This window comes from Monodon monoceros, unplaced genomic scaffold (genome assembly GCF_005190385.1).
Source record: "Monodon monoceros isolate NGI ecotype Baffin Bay Population unplaced genomic scaffold, NGI_Narwhal_1 Super_Scaffold_19, whole genome shotgun sequence".
NCBI lineage: Eukaryota > Metazoa > Chordata > Mammalia > Artiodactyla > Monodontidae > Monodon > Monodon monoceros.
In genome coordinates, this window is record NW_021703775.1 from 32,528,924 (window position 1) to 32,547,924 (window position 19,001).

At 37.3% G+C, this 19,001-nt stretch overlaps 1 long non-coding RNA gene across 1 annotated transcript; it reads right to left on the reverse strand.

Moving 5' to 3' along the window:
• Window positions 1-333: 333 nt before the first annotated feature.
• On the reverse strand, window positions 334-17,143 carry LOC114900866. The gene is made up of 4 exons (XR_003794959.1): window positions 16,923-17,143; window positions 11,151-11,205; window positions 10,994-11,055; window positions 334-414 (listed from the first exon to the last, which is right to left on the reverse strand). It is a non-coding gene; the product is annotated as an uncharacterized LOC114900866 (long non-coding RNA).
• Window positions 17,144-19,001: the final 1,858 nt, after the last annotated feature.

The following is a 19,001-nucleotide window of genomic DNA, read 5'->3' on the forward strand; positions in this document are numbered from 1 at the left end:
TTGAAAGGTCTTAGGCAGCCCTCACCACCACATTGCCTCTCCATGAAATCTCAACTACCTCATTCTTCCTCCTCTCAATTTCATGAACAGATGCTGAAGAATACAAACTGTAGTCACATGAAAGTTTAGACTATTCCATGAATTTATCCTCAGATTCTCTTTCAGAAGCTCTGATGTCAACAAAACAACACATAGATTATATTTGTTTATACAAGTGAAATCAACAAGATCATCAATTATAACAAGATAAAAGACCTTGATTATGTCCAAAGACCAAGATGATTTAGAAGGAAGCCAGCCAACGTGAAGCAGCATCCAGAAACTTTACAGATGCTCTGCTGTCGGTATCTGTTTGATAAGATTGCTATTTCCAATTTGAAGGTAGAAGTCTGTGGTCCTCGTTCCTTTGTAATGCTAAAAGTAAACCAAGAATAATTGCCTCAGGTGGTAAATGCGTTTTCCTAATAATAAAAGTAATAACACAAGTTTGTTAGAAAGAACTTACAGAGCCCAGAAAAAGTTTATTGAAGAAAACAAAACCCCACAATCCAACTGAGAGATGCCCACTTTCACCTTTAAATCCCTGTAGAGTTGGTTTTATACTGATTGTAGGGTATATTCTGCCCTTTTCACTTAACTTACGTTGGGAGTATGTTATTACTTTATATATATTTCTTTTCACGGCTTTCTAATACTCTATTGAATGGATATACTACTTACTTAACAATTCTCTTATTTATGTATGTTTAGATGATGCCTATTATTTTGCCATTATGTTATAATGAATATTTTGCATTATACACACATCTAAAAGACTCTAATAATTAATAATACAGATCAAATTAAAAATTTGAAGACATGTAAACATGTTTCTGCAGGTTATAAATCATAAATCATCCTTGCTTTCCCACCCTCACGGTGCTTTTTTACATGACCAACCAACTTAAAAACATCTACATTTGTTAGTGCATCAACCTTTTCATTATCTGTTTTCAAATTTGTTTTAATATCCTGCTTTATTTCAAAAATTCTTTAATGGAACTTGGAAGTTTTTGCCTTTTAATGCAATATGTATAGTTATCTTTTCTGAATAATAAAGTACCCCAGAACTTAGCCTAAGACAACAAATATTTACAATCTCACACAATTTCTGTGCATCAAATACCCAGGTGCAGCCTAGCTGGGCAATTCTGATTCAGGGTCTCCTATGAGATTCTAGTCAAGCTATCAACCTTCAGTCATCGCAAGCCCTGAGCGGCTGGAAAATCCACTTCTAAGCTTACTCATATGGTTGTTGGTAGACTATAGTTCCTAACTGGCTGTTGGCTGGAGGTCTCTGTTCCTTACCTTATGGGCTTCTCCATAGAGCTGCACAATACGGCAGCTGTTTTCCCCAGAGTGAAAGATTCAAAAGAGACAGAAAGAGAAAGGATGCCACAAACAGAAGCTACAGTTTTTTGTAACATGTACCATCACTTTTACCATATTCTATTGGTCACAAAGACCAACCTTGGTACGGTGTGGGAGAGCACCACACGAAGGTGTGAATACCAAAAGAAGAGGCTCATTTGGATTTTATTTTGAAACCATAAAATCTTAGAGACTGACTACAACATACAGTAATCTTTATGAGGACCCAAAATACGTTTGTAATGATCTCCTGTCAAAAAATCCTTCATGAGCTGCTACTGAGAAGACAGTTTACCACTACCTAGTAAGTTTGAATATTCACCAGTCCCACAATCTCAACTCTAGGTTTAACTTCCTAAAGAACGTCTTTCAGTCTTTCACATGTGCACCAGGGCACACATAAGAATGTTCTATGCAGCAGTGTTTGTAATAGAAACCAATCAATAACAGTCCAGATGCCCAAAAATAGAATAAAATAACACAATTAATTGTGGGCTGTTGGTATAATAAAATGCTATACAGCAGTGAAACTGATGGACTAAGAACTACCCACATCAGTCCAGTTGCAACCATTGAATGAAAAAAGCAAGACACGGGTATGATATATTTCACAATAAAGTAAATTTAAAAAGCACATCGTAGGGGCTTCCCTGGTGGCGCAGTGGTTGAGAGTCCGCCTGCCGATGCAGTGGACACGGGTTCGTGCCCCGGTCCGGGAAGATCCCACATGCCGCGGAGCGGCTGGGCCCGTGAGCCATGGCTGCTGAGCCTGCGCGTCCGGAGCCTGTGCTTCGCAACGGGAGAGGCCACAACAGTGAGAGGCCCGCGTACCGCAAAAAAAAAAAAAAGAAAAAAGCACATCGTATAGTAAAAACATTACAATGATACTTTCAATAAGAAAACGGTGGTTAACAGAAATGAAGCACTCACTATGCAACAGGCACTGCGATAAGCATGTCAAGTTGTTTTGTTTTCATTTAATTCTCACAACAGGTAGAAGGTTAAAATTAGTCTTTTTTTCCTCATTTTCCAGATGAGAAAGCTTAAACTTATAGAAATAAAAACATTTTCCCAAGTTCACACAACCAGTATGTCATAGAGCTAGGATTTGAACCCAGGCAGAATGATTCTAGAGCCAACTGTCCTAACTGCTAACTTAAAATCTGGGTTTGTTCCTAGATTTAGCTCCATGTGTCAATGACAAAATGAAACACTAAATTGCTTATGTGTTGAAATGATGTCTGAATGGATACCTAGTCCTTGCACAAGTGAATGGGCCAATTCATCATCTCTCCAGGTTCTCCCGCCTCTCTGCACTGTGCCCTGACGATGAAATAGACCTCACCTTTCTACTAGGATTCCAGGCGACTCTCCTGTAAACACCAACTGGATAACAGGGCATATTTATTGAGCATTTACTGTAAGTCAGGCATTCATCTAAGTGTTTAGATGCACTAACTCATTGGATGCTCAAAACACCCTCTGTGGTAGATGTTACTAGGATGCCCATTTTACAGGTAAGAGAACAGGCTTTGAGAAAACTTCCCAACAATTACACAGCTTGTAGGTGGCAGTGTCAGGACTTAAACTCAGGCATTCTAGCTTCCAAGCCTATGGTCGTAACCACTCATATACTGCCTCCCATGAAGTATTATGCTTAGAGTAAAGGCACATAAGGAAAACACTGGCTCTTTTTCTAATGAAATATATAAAATATAGAGACTTCACTGATATTCTAAAGAATTTCCATTATCAGATTTTCCTAAGGTGTCAAAAAAATGTAACATTTAACGTTTACTAGGAAAAAACATGATGGCTTCATCTTGGAGACAGTAAGAACAATACAGTTGTGTTTGAGGGTTTTTTTTAATTGAAGTATAGTTGATTTACAATACTGTATTAGTTTCAGATTTACAGCAAAGTGATTCAGTTTTATTTATATATATATGTATATGTATATATATATATATAAACTTTTTCAGATTCTTTCCGCTTATAGGTTATTATAAGATATTGAATATAGTTCCCTGTGCTATACAGTAGGTCCTTGTGGTTTATCTATTTTATATATCATAGTGTGAATCTGTTAATCCCGAACTCCTAAATGCTCTTGAGTTTTTAATTTAATTTTGTTACAAGTTCACTGTGTTTCTCATCTCAAGCTAACCAGATTTAATTCAACTAGTTAACACATTACAGGCATTTGATACACATTTATTTACTTTAAGTCATTTTTTAGAGTGAGGAATAACATTTTATATATTAATCAAAATTTGGGGGCTCCCACTATATATGAGGCTCTAGAACAAAACATATCAAGTTGGAAAACACACAGTCTCTGCCCACAGGAGTCCCCAGCCTACTGGTTACAGTGCCTATAATGACAGTGCATATAATTACCATTCAACGTGTTAGGTTCTAAAACAGAGGAATACACTCTGCAAGTGACTGACTCAATTTACGCTGCCCTAAAAAATAGGTGACTTTTGAACTGAGCCATACAAGATAAGTGCCCATCACTAGGCAGAAACGGAAAGGAAGGGCATTTCTGGTAGAGGGCACAGCACGGTCAAAAGTGTGGAGGCACAAAAGCGTACCACGTGTATAATTTTTTGCTGCCAGGGTGCAAATTGCTTATGGGGACATGGTGGAAAATGATCCTGGAAAGGCCAGTGGCAGGAGATTATGAAGGCCTTTGCCTGACTCCATAGTTAGGCCTGGAGGCAACAGGGAAGTAAAGATTTTTTAAGCAGGAGGGTATCATGGCTATTATTTTATAATGATAACTCTGGTGAAGCGAGTCTGAAGGTTATTTTAACAATTCAGTCAAACAATACCTGGAGACTGAACCTTATGAAACAAGTAGTATTTCGGACCCCATTTTACAGATGAGAAAATCAAGGCACAGAGGAATATAACACCTTGTCCAATGCTGCACAGCTGGTAAATAGGGGAGCCAAATTCAAACCCAGGTAGTGGGACAGTAATGTCTCCTTCACGTGTCTCTGCTCTACCAGGTCGGCTGATGATCATGGCAGGTGAGAAGGGAGAGAGCTAGCTGGCAGAGCCTTGAGCTTGAACTACAGGGCAGAGTGGACGGTGCTCCCAGAGAACACTACGTGGATCACAGAGAAGAAGCAGGTTGGGTGAGGAATCGATGAATTCCATTTCAGACATGAGTGCAGGAGGTCTGTGAGAGCCAGGCCATGACACCAGAGGGCTGTTGAAAATGCCAGGACTAAGCTTCAGGAGAGGTGTGGGCAGAGAAAGTCAACCCAGACGTGGAATACCCTGCTAAATAGACTCCGTTCCACCCAAGACCCACATCCTGAAGACGCAGAACCTGAGGCCCTGAGAGGCAGTTCAGAAGATAGAGCTCTAGAGCCAGACTCACGTTCAAAGGCTAAGCTTAAATGTACGTTCTGGGAGACGTTTCTTCACTTTTCCAACCAGAGTTTTTCATTCATTACTGGAGACTATAATACTTCATTTGTCACATTGTTATAAGGATTTAAATTAATATGCATATAAAGCACCTGGCACATTGCTTTCCAAAAGTAAGTGCTCAGTAAATGGTGATCATTATTATTATCATTTCTATTTGTCTAAGGTGAGGCTAGAACATAGAAAACGGTCTGGGCAGCCAGCGCCGTTACTCTCTTGGCAGTTTTTCCCATAAAATTCTCTTACCTACATGGAATTGTCACTAATATCTCAACCCAAGAAAAGAAGGTCCTTTTGAGGAATATGAGTTCTCTATTTGCCAAAAGAATAACCTAGAGAAATGAGATTAAAAATTGTATATATGTATATGATAAAATATAAAACATGGATTGAAAACAAAGCAAGTGCCACATTTCCTAGATTCTTAAGTGACTGAGGCAAATTCATGGGGTGGCTCATGGCCTCTAAAGCAGAGTCAGGGCAGATGAATGGTAGAAAGTACGCTTTCAGCCATGGTCACCTGGCTCAAGATTTTCCATTGCGACAATATCTATGTCCACAAGGGGCACATCTCCCAAGAAGGGTGGTATTTCAGGAGTCACAGAAAATCTTGAGATCTGAAAACCCAACAGAAAAGACTTGAACTTGGAAATCAAGTAGAAGCTTTAAAGACCGAAGGCTATGTAAGCATTTATGTATCACTTTGTCATTCCCAGCTCCTTCAGCCGTGTTTTATTTTGGGATTCAATGTGGTGACTAACAGCATGGTTATTTAGGCAAAGACCTTAGGTTTGAAAAATTCCAGAAGAAGAGAATTTCTGGGAAAAGGACTCTAATTCACATTACACACACACCCCCCCCCCACATATACAAAGTTCAAAACACAAGCCAATACACTTAAAAAGGAAAAAGGACATTGGAAATAAATGAAATTTATTGTTTAATTTGATTGCCTCTAAGATAATATGTTCAGTAAGGATGTGAGTATAAGCAATGTGGAAAAAGTAAAAAATTGAAAAAAAAAAAAAAAGAAGAAGAGGAAGCAGTGCCAACCTCATCCTTTAGAAATAAGGAGAGATGTTTCGAGATAAAAATCTTTTTCCCTCCCCACTAAAGATTCCTGGCCTTTTCACTTCTCTTTTCTGAACATTGCTGCAGGGCGTCAGATTCTGCTGGTTTGCTCTCCTTCCATGTTCCCGCCCCAACCCGTGCTTATCTGAATATATAAGCCTGCCCTTTGCTCAGATTTATGGGTCGAGCCAGAGCTGTGTGTATTTACAGTGTTCTGACCCGAAGACCCCAGGCCGAAGGAGAAGAGGAGGAAACTGAGCCCATTCCATAAACAGAGACAGATATGAGGGGGAGGTAGAAGGCCTTGCTAGCACTTAACATTTTTAACTATTTGGCCAAGCTTAAGAATTAGTGATTAGATTAGAGCAAAAGAAAAACGAGGGACGAGAGTGCAGACTTGGGGGGGAGTAAACTGTGTATTTTTGCTCTAGTCACTTGGAGGGTCTAGGTTGCCACATGGGAGTGGGGTTAAATTTAATGTGAAAGGTCCGAAAGAAAGTTGGTAACTCGGATACAGAGGGAGCTCTGGGAAGGCAGACGGTGTACAAAGAGGAGGATGTAAACAACATTTCATAAGTTGGAAAATTTCTCCAACCACAAGTTGAACGTCTTGTGTGTAGCAAGACTTCTTGCGTTTTTTAAACAGTAATGGGTCATAGAAGAAAAATCTCCTGTTCCATGCTTAAATAAGAACACATTGCCATAGATTACCAAAACCTAATCAATTTTGAGTTGAAATATTTTTCTCAGGGTCTGGTGGCCACTTGAAAGCAATTCCACTTTCAAACAGGGCTGCTTGGTAAAGGGACCACCCCTATGCAGAGCTCTGGTACACGCACCAGTTCAAATGGGAAAGAAAGAGCAGCTGAACCTTAAGCAGTGCTTGGCACCCAAAAACCGAACCCCTCTTTCCCCAGGGCCACATCTTCACCCATGAGCAAAATGTGAAAGCACAACTTCTGTTTGGGCTATCCTCAAATAATCTACTTGCTGGAGAAACTTGAATTCATGTGGAAAAACTGACCTGCCGACTGACTAAATTAGAAATAATCCGGCATCATAAGTAAAGGCTACAATATTCACTGGAGATCTCAAAAGCAAAGCAACTGGGACAACAGAGTAAGTGAATCACCCACAAATCAATTTACATTGCAACAGAGCAAAGAGCTGTGATGTATGAGATCTGACCCGTGATTGGAGAATTTGTGAAATGCCATGGAGTTGTTTCTTTTCGCTCATCTTAATATAAAGCAATCTGGTTCCCATGATGTTCCCTGTTAAAGCATCTGCTAGAATGATACTGTTTGATTGGAATTTTTTTTGTTTTCTAAGATATGGTCTGGGTACTGAAGAGTATCATTATTATTCTAAATGGGTTTCTGTGACTTGGATTGAATTATCACTAAAAACTGCGTGAGAACATGTGTGTGCTCAGCACTGTGTGTGGCACTTCATAAATGTTAACTTGTTTATTAGTATTATATTATTATTAAAGTCATCAGTAGGAAATCAAAAGTAAAATTGATTCTACAACTGAACTTTGAAAACTGTATAATGCAAAAATGCGCTGAAATGCATTTTCTTTTCCATTTATATTTGGCATTTTCTGTTCAAAATTAAACATAAAATTCAAAGCTGTGGAGCTAAAGAAGGCATTTGAATTATTCCATCAGGGCAAACTGAGTACACAGCAGTGAAAACTTGGGCTAAAGGTGCTGAATGGGAAACAGGTACCCTAACCAGGTTGCATTTCTAAAGTCAAATGAAATGCATGATATTCCAGAAAACTAACTTTTTCTTGTTAGCATTTTGTAACTTTCCTCTAAAATAACAAAACTTCTGCTTTGTCAATAACGCATGCTCAAAACAGATACAAGTGCACGATGAGGATTTCAGAGGCATTTGGGGACTATTATATCGCAGCTAAAATACCTTCCTGTGTCATTTCTTTTGAGATCCATTTGCCGGTGAAATCATTTTGTTCTCTAATATGGTGTGGATCATAGCAACAGTTCAGATGTAACCATCTAGGAGCAGAGGCCTAGCTCAGTGTGCCAGAAAAAAAAAAAAAAAAAAAACACGTACCACAAAGAGCATTGAGATGAATGGCTCTATTTTATGAGCCATAAAAGTTTTATTCATCTTGACACTGAAACAGGTTTAGGCAGTGAGTTGACACGCCTTAAATAAATAAGTGGAATTAATTCCCCAGCCCTTGAAACAATAGCAGCATGCACGTAGCACGGAGAAATGCCCCATTGTTTCCTGTGGCTGCCTGATATTGATATTATTTGTGTTTTTCTGTGCTGCTGCCTCAGGGGCCTGGTTGATCCACTTCAGATTCATCCCCTGTTTTATTAGAGGTTGAAAAAGGTTCAAGACCTGTTTGCACCACAGCTCCCACCGACAGCTAAGGAACCAGTTTGGCGTCTGGTTTGTCTGTTGTTTTACTGCTGACCTTCCAATCAACTTTAACCCCTGACCTCCGGAGGCATCTATCATGACAAGAGGCTGTTTAACACAAATGGTGCCCATTTATAGGGGAAGAGACTCAGAAGATTTCCTTTTTATGAAGAATTTAGTTTTTCACCCCTCTTTTCTCAGTCACCACAGGTGAAATCCCTCTTAGCAGCTGGCTTATGAAATAATGGGAAGGGAGGCCTTAATGAGCAGAAAGCACCCTCAGCTGGAGATAAATATATGCAAATGAGATGCACAAACAAAAGAGCCTGGACAGAGAAATATCTGCAATTCCAGCAAAATGCTGCCTGCAGCTCCAAGATGAACAGCTTTGATAAAATGGTAACAAAAAGCACCTTTTTATTCTCCAGCGTGTTTTACATTGCAATAGGCCATTGTCATTGCAAGCCAGTGGAGCATGCAGGGGTTTTCTGCACTGTTTCAGAAAACTGTTTAAACATTTGTTTTAAGGCATTCATGAAATATAATCAATGGACTGCTTCTGTGTTGTCGTTGTGATTTTTTTTTTCCTGAATATGTTTTAGATGTGACTGTAGTTCTTTTTACCTGTTGGTCTTTTCATAGTTTCATACTGCTGTCTCGCTGAGCTATTTCACGTTTTGGTGACTGTTTCTTCCACGGGCCAGAATGATTTTTTTCTTTTTAATTTCAATGAAAAGAGACGTCAAGTTAATAACTAGTAAGAATCGGCTTTGAGGAAGGGTTTGAGCCATCACAGACCAGCACCCAAACAACTAGTTTTAATGATGGCAATCAAGTGTGTAGAGCTAATTCAAAGACAGGCATGTAACATGCTGATTTTAATAAGCGTTAAAAAGGCAATCTCTAACTTTTAAAAGTCTCTTTTTAATTTAATCGTCCTTGGTTAGTTTGCTGCCAAAACAAACAAAACCATTAAAATACGTTTTCAATATGTATCCGCAGTGTTATTTGATGGTGTTTTAAATGAGCATTGTGTTGGGAAAATATTGATTTGATGAGCTTTAAAAATGGAAAAGCTAAAATCATTAACCTATCTGGGGGGAAAAAAATTTTTTTTTTTTCTCTAAAAAGGAATTAAGCCCCAACCCCAATCTCTTGCCAGAAGACAGGCTGGACCCAGGACAGAGAAATTGCTGCATTTGAGCATATGTATGATGTTTAGGTTAATAATCAAGGCAGTTAAGGTGAGAGATGAAACACTAGACGCTTCCCATGTGTCAAAATACCATCGCTCTAAAAGCTCAGCAATATTTGGTTCTTTCATTTATAATCCAATCCTAGCATTCTGAGTAAAGATGTACGAGGATCTTTACATTTGCTTTACCTAAATTATTTCATCTTGGTAGCCTGGATTGGAGCGGAGACATTTCTTCTGAGCACTGTGTAGCTTTCACATTTTATGTGCATTTCATCAGACAAATGTCAAATTTGCTAATAACAAGAAAATCTCCTCATTTTTAATCATGCCACTCCTGTTGCATGGGTAGGGGTGAGAGGGGGTGGGGAGGAGGGAGTGAATATAAAAGCATTGAGCAGTCTGACCAAAGAGCAGAAGGAGAAAACGCTTCTTTGGGTTTTAAAATGACACATGCTTGGTTATCTCCATGTCTGCATCAGTGCATCATCAAATTCAGAAATTCAGGAGTTAATAGAAACTTGGTTCTATTAGGGATGCTTTTGCCAGCCCAGGTTTGAAGCAGCATAATTATGCTCAACTGCTGTTGTTTGGAAAGGGCAAACAGCATCTTAGGCACAGAACAATGAAATTACAGCTGAGATTTAGGTTAGCAAAAGACGTCTTCTCTAGGCTTTTATGATTCATTATTTCCCATTAAATACAGTATTAGAAGTGTACACTAGATAGCTCATGGTTGCTGCTCTCGGAGCACATTATCTATATTACGCAGGTCTGGGGAGCAGAATTAGAAAACTTTGGGGGAATGAGCAATATGTGTTTGCTGATAGAAGTACCATATGGCTCATCTTCTTCAATTGCTTTCATTGCGACTCTGATGCCGGAGAAATTAAAGTTTTATTTGATGTGGCACAGCTTAATGAACTGTCTTCTGTTAGGAAAATTGAATATGTTTCCTGTTATTTGAGCACAGAGCCTCCATGGTTTGGCTGATGAGGGATGCATTATGTATTGTTTATTTAGCATTTGGAAAACAAAAGCAAGATATTGAAGGTAAAATTGATTACTGCTGGATTGCATTATATAATCAAGTTTTCTCCCTTTAAATTTCCCTTTACAATCCTTTGGTAATGTTTTAATATGAGATTGTTCCAGGTTTTTGTCTTTTCAACGTACACAGAGCTTGGTTTTTTTTATCGAGATACCCTTATTTGTAAACAAGCCACACGAAATGCTAAACCTAGTATTGCTATATTTATAAAGTTCGAAGAATGATATTTGGGAGAGATGAAAATAATTCAATTTGTGTGTCTCTAATGGCAAAACTTCCAAGTGAGCCCCCAATCGACTTTGAGAGAATCTAACATTTGCTAGCTGAAAGGGGAATGTCATTTTCTTTTGTTTGAAATAGACCACTTAAGAACATGCCTTACGAGAAGGAAGGAATTTTTGATATTAGGAAATACAAACCTCAAAATATCAAATTTTAGATTTTTGAGTTAGTTGTCAGTGAATGAAAAGCTGGACTCAACCTGTGAAATTAAAAAAAAAAGTGTATATTCCATGAATTTAATTTTTTACTGAATAAATATGTTTAAAGAAAACATATAACCGAAAATATACTTACATGATGAGAAAACTGGGATGTCATCCATGTGAATGTTCTCTACTCCCTGAAGAATCTGCAAAGAGATACATTGAGCATTTTGTTTAATTTCCCCCTTTTTGTTCTGGATCTGATCATGTTTTAGACATATAAAATGTGAATGATCTCTAAAAAGACTGAATGTAAGATCATCTAATCGCTGTGTCTCTTTCGTTTTTCAGTGAGAAATATTCCTCTCATGGGCTGATGACTCAGACACACAGATCTGCAACAAGCAACTAGGATAAAAAATAGTTAAAATGAATCAACATTTATCTGGAATATACAGTCTTGACCTAAAAAAAAGTCATCTGTCTTCCATGTCCTGTGATGTTTTGAGGATTCTGGCAAATATGTCAGTTAAACAAACTTCTCTCATAATCTAAATACTGTCTGTTCGAGAGAGGCTTCCAATGTTTACAGCCCATAAGTAAAGGAAAAAAAAAAAAATCCCTGGTATTTAACCAAGAATAGTGCTCTTGAAAATGTCTCTGAACAAAGTGTTTAAGCAAAACTTTGGCTCTAGATATTTTCAATTCCTTATTCGTCTCCTGATTCTTTTTTTCAATGAGGTATTTTGGTACGCCATCATTTCACTCCTTTTCTTGAAATTAACGAATTAATTTCAAAAAATTAACGCCTGATTAGTGACCTGGTCATACAAACTTCCTTAAGAAACAGTTGAGAAGAAAACATCACATTTTTATGAACCCCATCTCCTGCCAGCGGCCTCGGAGGAGGAAGACCATTATGCATTGTTATCAGCGTGGTGTAATTTGACTGTTGACAAAGTATCCGTGGCAGTGAGAATGAGCGCAGTTAGAAGTGTGGCGGATTGTAATCAAGAAGATGCTTAGCTGTGCAACACTGCATCTTGAGCAGATTTGAATCAACATTGCCTTAAGGGGACACACACACACATACCAAAAGGAAAAAAAATCCATTAATTTTTAGAGGGAAAATTAGAGTGGCACTTAATGAAGTAAAATTTGACATGCGTTAATTGCTCCGCAGCTCCCCTAATTAGAGATTTTCAAATTCTTTTATTGCTGTCACTATGATGGCACATTGTCTTGCCGGACAGATAGTGAAATTGTAAATTCATTTGATCAGGAAGTTTTACGGAGGAAGATTGGACTGTATCCTCGAGCCCACTTCCAAACTGTGGACAGTTGGAGAGCAAAGAGGGGTTCTCAGCTTTACCTTCAGCACAGATAAAAATAGGCCTATTAAAATAGTTTCAGTACAGTATGAGACTTAATGTAAAGGAAGCAGGTGCTGATGCGATTTCCTTAAACAGATGGAAATGTTCCTCTGGTACTCATGCCTCTGTTTCCGATGAAAGATTTCAGGTGGAAAAAAAAGCTAGCGAGATGCTACATTATATACACATTCTTATATTTCTACTTATGTTCTTCAGAAATTAGAGACAGGAGGATTTTCCCAGACCGTGTCATGTTTTTCCCAGGTTTTTCTGAAGTCTAAGGCAAACAGTACTTTTGATCCCCTTCTTAATCTTAAAGTAATTGTACTGCTGTTTGGCCCTCAGCATGGCACCAAATATGATACCATAATAATTTTGTTTTCCCTTTTTCAACCCCTCTCGTCTAGCCCTTGAACTTCTCTTAATTCATTAACATATTGAATTTTTTCAATTTTCCATTTTCTTGCGATAACAATATTAATGCCAGGGTGAAAGCTTGATTGGAGCTAAATTACTTGTTACCTGCTGGCGTTTATTTATATGGCATGGAATTATAAAGCTTTGCTATTGTCACGCCTTGGGCGAATTGTTTATGACACCAGTAATAGGAGTAATTGTTATTGTTGAAATTACCTGTCAGCTACCCATAGCAGTGGCCCTTGTCCCACTGACAAATAGTGACAAGGGAGAGGTATCCTCCATGCGTCCCCCTGATGGCTTCTCCTCTGATAATAAGAAGTGCAGGGCCTCTGATAATTTGCCTGTCACTGTTGAGTGCAGCTCAGAGAGAGTTGGCCAAATTGTTGTCATTCACTTTGACGAAGACAGCAAAATGCTCCCGTGCAGGAGGAGGATTATCAAAATAAATGAAATCGCTTACACCCCCTTTGTTTGTTTGGCTCAAGAATTGCCTGGCTTTGTATGAGGTTCTGAAATTAGGGTCCATTTCTTCTGGGTATCGTGCTGTTCATACTAAGATGAGGATCCCAGGCTAGAGAGGCATTTTATAAGACTCACTGTTTTGCAATTTACATAGGTTATGAAAAAATTATATTCAGGTATAAAGAGAGTCAATAAAATTGTAACAAGAAGTCTAAACATGTGGTTGAATACCTTAGTTTAAAGCATGTGTAAAATTCACACCTTTTTCTCTCCTGCCTTCCTTCTATCCCTCTTTTTTTCTTTTTTGACCCACGCCGGCATTCAAATTCAGTAGGTGTTCAAAAGCACGCATTTCCCGGTTGCAATCAAGTTTTCTTTAAAAGTGTGGAAATCTGCATCTCTGACTCTTAAAGGCTTAAAAGATTACCCAGTCAAATTTAGGATTATTATTTCAAATGGCTGTTTCCTTTCCATAAATTATCTTTTATTTATATAATATCTTCATGTGTAAAGAGAGAAATGAAACGTAGTTCCAGGTACGCAGCATCAATTTTCACAGGCTAACAGAGGAAGCAAAATGACTCTGTTATTGCCAGAGTTCAAATATAAATATTTGCATTTTAAAACCCCTTGGTTGCAGCCTGTGAACCTGTCATAGAAGAGAGAAGGGGACAGGAGAGTGAGGGATGGTGTCCGGGGGTCTCCCCATCTGAAAGAAATGGGCTTTAAAGTAATCAAACCTCTGCTCTTGTAAAAGCCAAAATCATTCTCACCATTTCACCAAAGGCATCATTTCACGCTAGGAAGATTCTTATTTTTAAGGGGCCTGTGAGGTTACTGCTCGTAGGTCTTCTTGACAAATCCTTGCCATTATGAGAAGTTGCAAAGAAAAGAAAAAAAAAAAAACTAGGATAAATGTAAAAATATTGGCTCCTTATAGGGTAGTAATCAGCTGTTTATTGGTCTCTACCAGACGCGTAATGACCAAGCCCAGTGTTAAGTGCCAGCAACATCGCCCTGGGCCCTTCCCTCCTAACACTGGCCATTATCTGATTAAAGAACCTCCAAAGAAGTCACTATTGCATAATTTTATGGGTTTTAACAGTGCAGGTTGGCTGGCAGGAAAACTACCTAGGAGGGTTGATAAAGCAATAGTGAAATGATTTTATTTACTCCACTTATACCTTGCTCTCTGAAAGTGTCTCTGAGTATCTCACACGCTGGTGGCGGCAGAAGACACCTAAAATTGATTCAAATAGGAATTGTGTGAGAGGTAGGGGAGACGCGGGGGTGGGGGGACAAGAAAAGTAAAATTATCTATCTCTTAAAGCTTTTCATGAGCTGCACAAGTTGAAGTAATTAACAACATCGTTACAGGCATCTAGACCTTGTCTTTGGTGTTTGGTATTTCAAGCAGGTAAGTTTCTAGCAGTGCTAAAATCATACATGCGATAATATGATGATGGGAATAAAGTGTTTCTAATTCTTAAAAATAGTGTAGTCTTCTAAAGGCAACCACTCGCTGGTTAACGAGTGTTGAATGCCCCCTGATTAACAAGTGGAAGGCAGCGACATAATTAAGAGGTTATCTGTAGTCATAAAAATGCTCAAACCTGTCTTAGAATGCGATCCCTTTAACAGATAATTTTTAAGAATGTAGCATGTCCTCGCTTTCTCTGTCGAGACACACGTTAGTGATCCCAGGAGGGAAAATAAACATACGTTTTTAAATGAAGATATTTTAAATGTACCCCATATTTCAGTGTGTGGCTGTAACTTGGTCTTTTTTATGTTCTTCCTATAAAACCTAAATTAAGCCTCTTAGGAGTGGTTTTGCTGTAGGTTTCATCTAAAAACACAATACATTTTAAATGATTCCAGTACTTGAGCACACTTTAACATGTAATCACTAATGTGCATTCTCTCCCCTCCTCTTCCAAGCATCAGCTCTTCTAAACGGATGAGGCTTCTTTAAAATTTAGCTTCATTTGAAATAGAAACTTTTAACAAATAGTAATTACTCCTGTAGCTCTATTGATGAAATGACTAGCAGCAAATCTTTTCTCCTCTCTTTCTCTCTCTCTCTCCTGTAACATTTTGAAACACCCATCAGTGTCAAATGAAACTGCACACATCTCCTTTGCTGCTCTAAATAAGGCTCAGCAATGTTAAGAAAAATGTCAGAAAAAGCTCAGTGGATTAAAGTAACATTCTGCACCATGTCACCGAGAATGGCAGGGCAGACTGGTCTGCATAATTCTGAAAGATATTTTGTGTAAAATGCTTCCTCTATAAACGAAATGAAATTTTATTTGGAAAGATTTAAGATTGTATTTGATCACTTACAACACTCAGTTCTTTTTCTAAATCTCATTATTCCTTAATATGCCTTTGGTGTGTATTTTTAAAATTAGAACAATAATACACTCTTTGTAGAATGTTTCTCCACCCATGTGCAGCATTAAAATACATTGTGGACTCGTCAATGCATTTTTCTTTTCTTTCTAAAATTCCTAGGATGTTCATTCAGTGAAAGTAGTAAAAACTCTGGCTCTTACACATGTAAATTCATTGAACTAATCAGTCCTTTTCCCCCCCTAATAAAATTTGTATATGGCTTTGGAGATTTTCAGCACAGTTCATTTAGTGATATCAAAAAAACATAAAGCATTTACATTTCATTCATGTATTGAAAATAAACGAATGGTTTGAGGATTTTAGTTTGTTTTATTCTATTTTTCTAAAGAATACTCAATTATTGAAAAAAACGAGTACAATTGTAGTAAAACATCCCACAGTATCATAAGTATGTAATTAAAACTTAGCAGTTAGAAAAGAAAACATCTTACAAATTCAATACTAGATACCAATAGACATGACAAGATTAGTTTCACAAAAACAAGGTAAATCTCCACTGATTTTAAACAAACTTTTTCAAAACAGGTTAAAAATGAATTTAGACAAATTTGTCTCTTAACCTTTAAAGATTTCCTGCCCGTTTTTGTATGTCCTTTATTATATTAATTTTTTATTTAAATTACACCATTAACTGGATATGAATTTATCAAGAATACATGTATTGATTTATAAAACAGTACCATTAATTATTATAATAGCTAGATGTAGCTGATATTACAAAGCCATTTAAAGGTTTTTAATATAACTCGGACATACATAGATAGATAGGCATTATGGACACGACTACAATTCAAACTGGCTACCAGCAGTTAATGAAATCCTTGATTTATATTCTAGTTTAGAGATTGATTATATTGTTGCTTTGTAAAACTATTTATATTATGCCATTTTTCAAAGGATGTCTCAATAAAAAAGCTAAATAAAATATTCAGTCAATTCCCAAAGCAGATTTTGTTTTCTATATTTTAAATGCTAGTGAAAATAATTGATTGTGTGTGTTCCAAGCTTTGTCATTTCCATTCCAGAGGTGGCTTTCCTGATGGGAGACTCGTTTGCAATGCACACTTTCACACACTCTTGGATCCTTGCAGAAACAAACCCCTTCTCTTTATTTCATTAGCCGCCCCCCCCCCAAACAACAAACCCATGTATATTTCACAAAACCCATGCATCAGGACACATAAGTCTTTTTGGCATCTTTTATGTTATGCATTTTTTTTTTCTTAAGGTTGTGGAAAACTGGGACTTACCCCAAAGCCGCAAAACAGGCAATCACGAAGGAGTATTTGGGTAAGAATGCAATCTGAAGAGAGAAAAAAAAAAAAAATGAGGAAGAATATAAGCAAATAACAGTTACACTTTCAAATTGCTTTTCAAATGTTAATTAGCCAACGAATAGGTTGAAAGTTAAATTCTTTTCACATTGTACTTGGTTTGGGTCTCCTAGTCTCTTTATTTATATCACTTTTCCTTGCCTGGCAACATATGTTACCGATTTATTATAGTATTTTTACTGTTAGCAGACAAATCTAAAAGCTAGCTGAGAAGGCTAGCTTCATCTGATGACTTTAACAACAACTGCAGGGCATCCTTGAGGGTGAGCCAATAGGCTCTTTTGAAGCTATAATACTATTAACCATTTTGATGCTGAAATATTTCTTACAGCTAAAGTTGGTTCTGTCTTTGTAGGCACTCTGGGTTTTACAGACACAAAAGGTAAATGTAAATGATTTGTTTTGCAAATATTTCAATAGCCTTCTAGGCACTTTCCTCCATGTGTCTTAAGTGCCCTAAAAGCCGTATGAATGCTGTGGCTTCTTTATTTCCCCCTTTCTTTTACAGGACACTGAAATATGGGCACAAAGTGATAAGTAAACAGCTATCAAGCATCAAGTTAAATTGTCACTTCACCCTCCCCCATGCCATTAATTTTCTGCTATGCTATTAAAAGAAACAAACATTCTTTGGAGTTTCAATGATCGCATCTTTCTGACATATGTACAGCCCAGAAAAGTAAACTTCAAATGAGATTCTTTTTTGGCTAAAAACCTGCAATTCCTTTCCAAATTAGAGATGTCATATATTATGTTTATTTTAATGGATATGTAATAGTAGCCAAAAATTTATGCCTTTTAATATGCATACAAGAAGACGTCTGTTTCAGAGCTGTATTGACTAAAAGTATTCACTTTAAAGTTGCCAAATAATAAACTTCCGTTTTGATCATCTGTAATTTACTTCACTCCAAATTGTCTAGTCATTTTAACTTAAAATTTTTATAAACGATCTCCTTTTCCACTCAAATATCTCATGCGGAGTTCACTTACAATTTCAGGTAATTACATTTTATAGAAATTCTCTTGCACATGCATGACTTGAAAATTTTGAAATTAAATCTTAAATATTGGAAGCCAGCATTTCTTACCTGCAAGATCTGGCTCAGTAACTAAAATTTCACATCATCTTGATATTAGAATTCAACTAATAAAACCGAGATATGCATGGCAGTAGTTAGGGGTCTGGCTGTGAAAAAGTGAATTTTGCGGTCCTGGAATGCTCTCTGTACCCCTGGGATCCAGAAAGCACTAAGACATACTGTCTGTATAAACATATCTAGTATAAGAGATTCTGCCTGCAAATCATAGCAATGACTCTGCTCTCCAACATATTTAAGAATACACAATCATACCTGGTTTTAAGACAAAACTGCAAAATTGCCTTCAGAACAAGTGGTGAAATAACCACCATCTATCTAACCATTCACCTGATTCTAATATTTTTATTGAATAAAAATATTTTTATTTATTTCATCCCTTGTACTTCGATATACTTTCCAAATTTTATTTTAGTATTAACTATAATGACCCCATCAAAATGAGAAGAAAAATTTATATTTTTACATATATAGTTATACAGTTTCATCCTAGTCTAATTTAGGATAATGTCTAAGTGGGCTTATTATTTATATCTATTATCAGATATTTACTGTATTTATTTCTTTGTCCCCAAGAGGCACCTTATGGTGACGGTGGGTAATTTTAGGTCAGAAGCAATTATGATCAAAAGGATTTCAGCTTCAGAGAATGAGGCTAACTTTCCAAAGGCATAAATGCACAGCAACTCCAAAAAATGACCATATATGTCATTGGGGTTATGAATACCCAGGCAACTCACTTGCTAGTCCTGTCATTCCATGAAAAAACCATCCCATAAATGTGCCTATTAGGACACATTCGTTTTTAAATATTAATTTTCTTAGAAAAATGAAGGGAGACAATGCTGTTGGTGGCCCTAGAGTTTTCTTCTTCTAAAAAAATTATGTCCTTGAA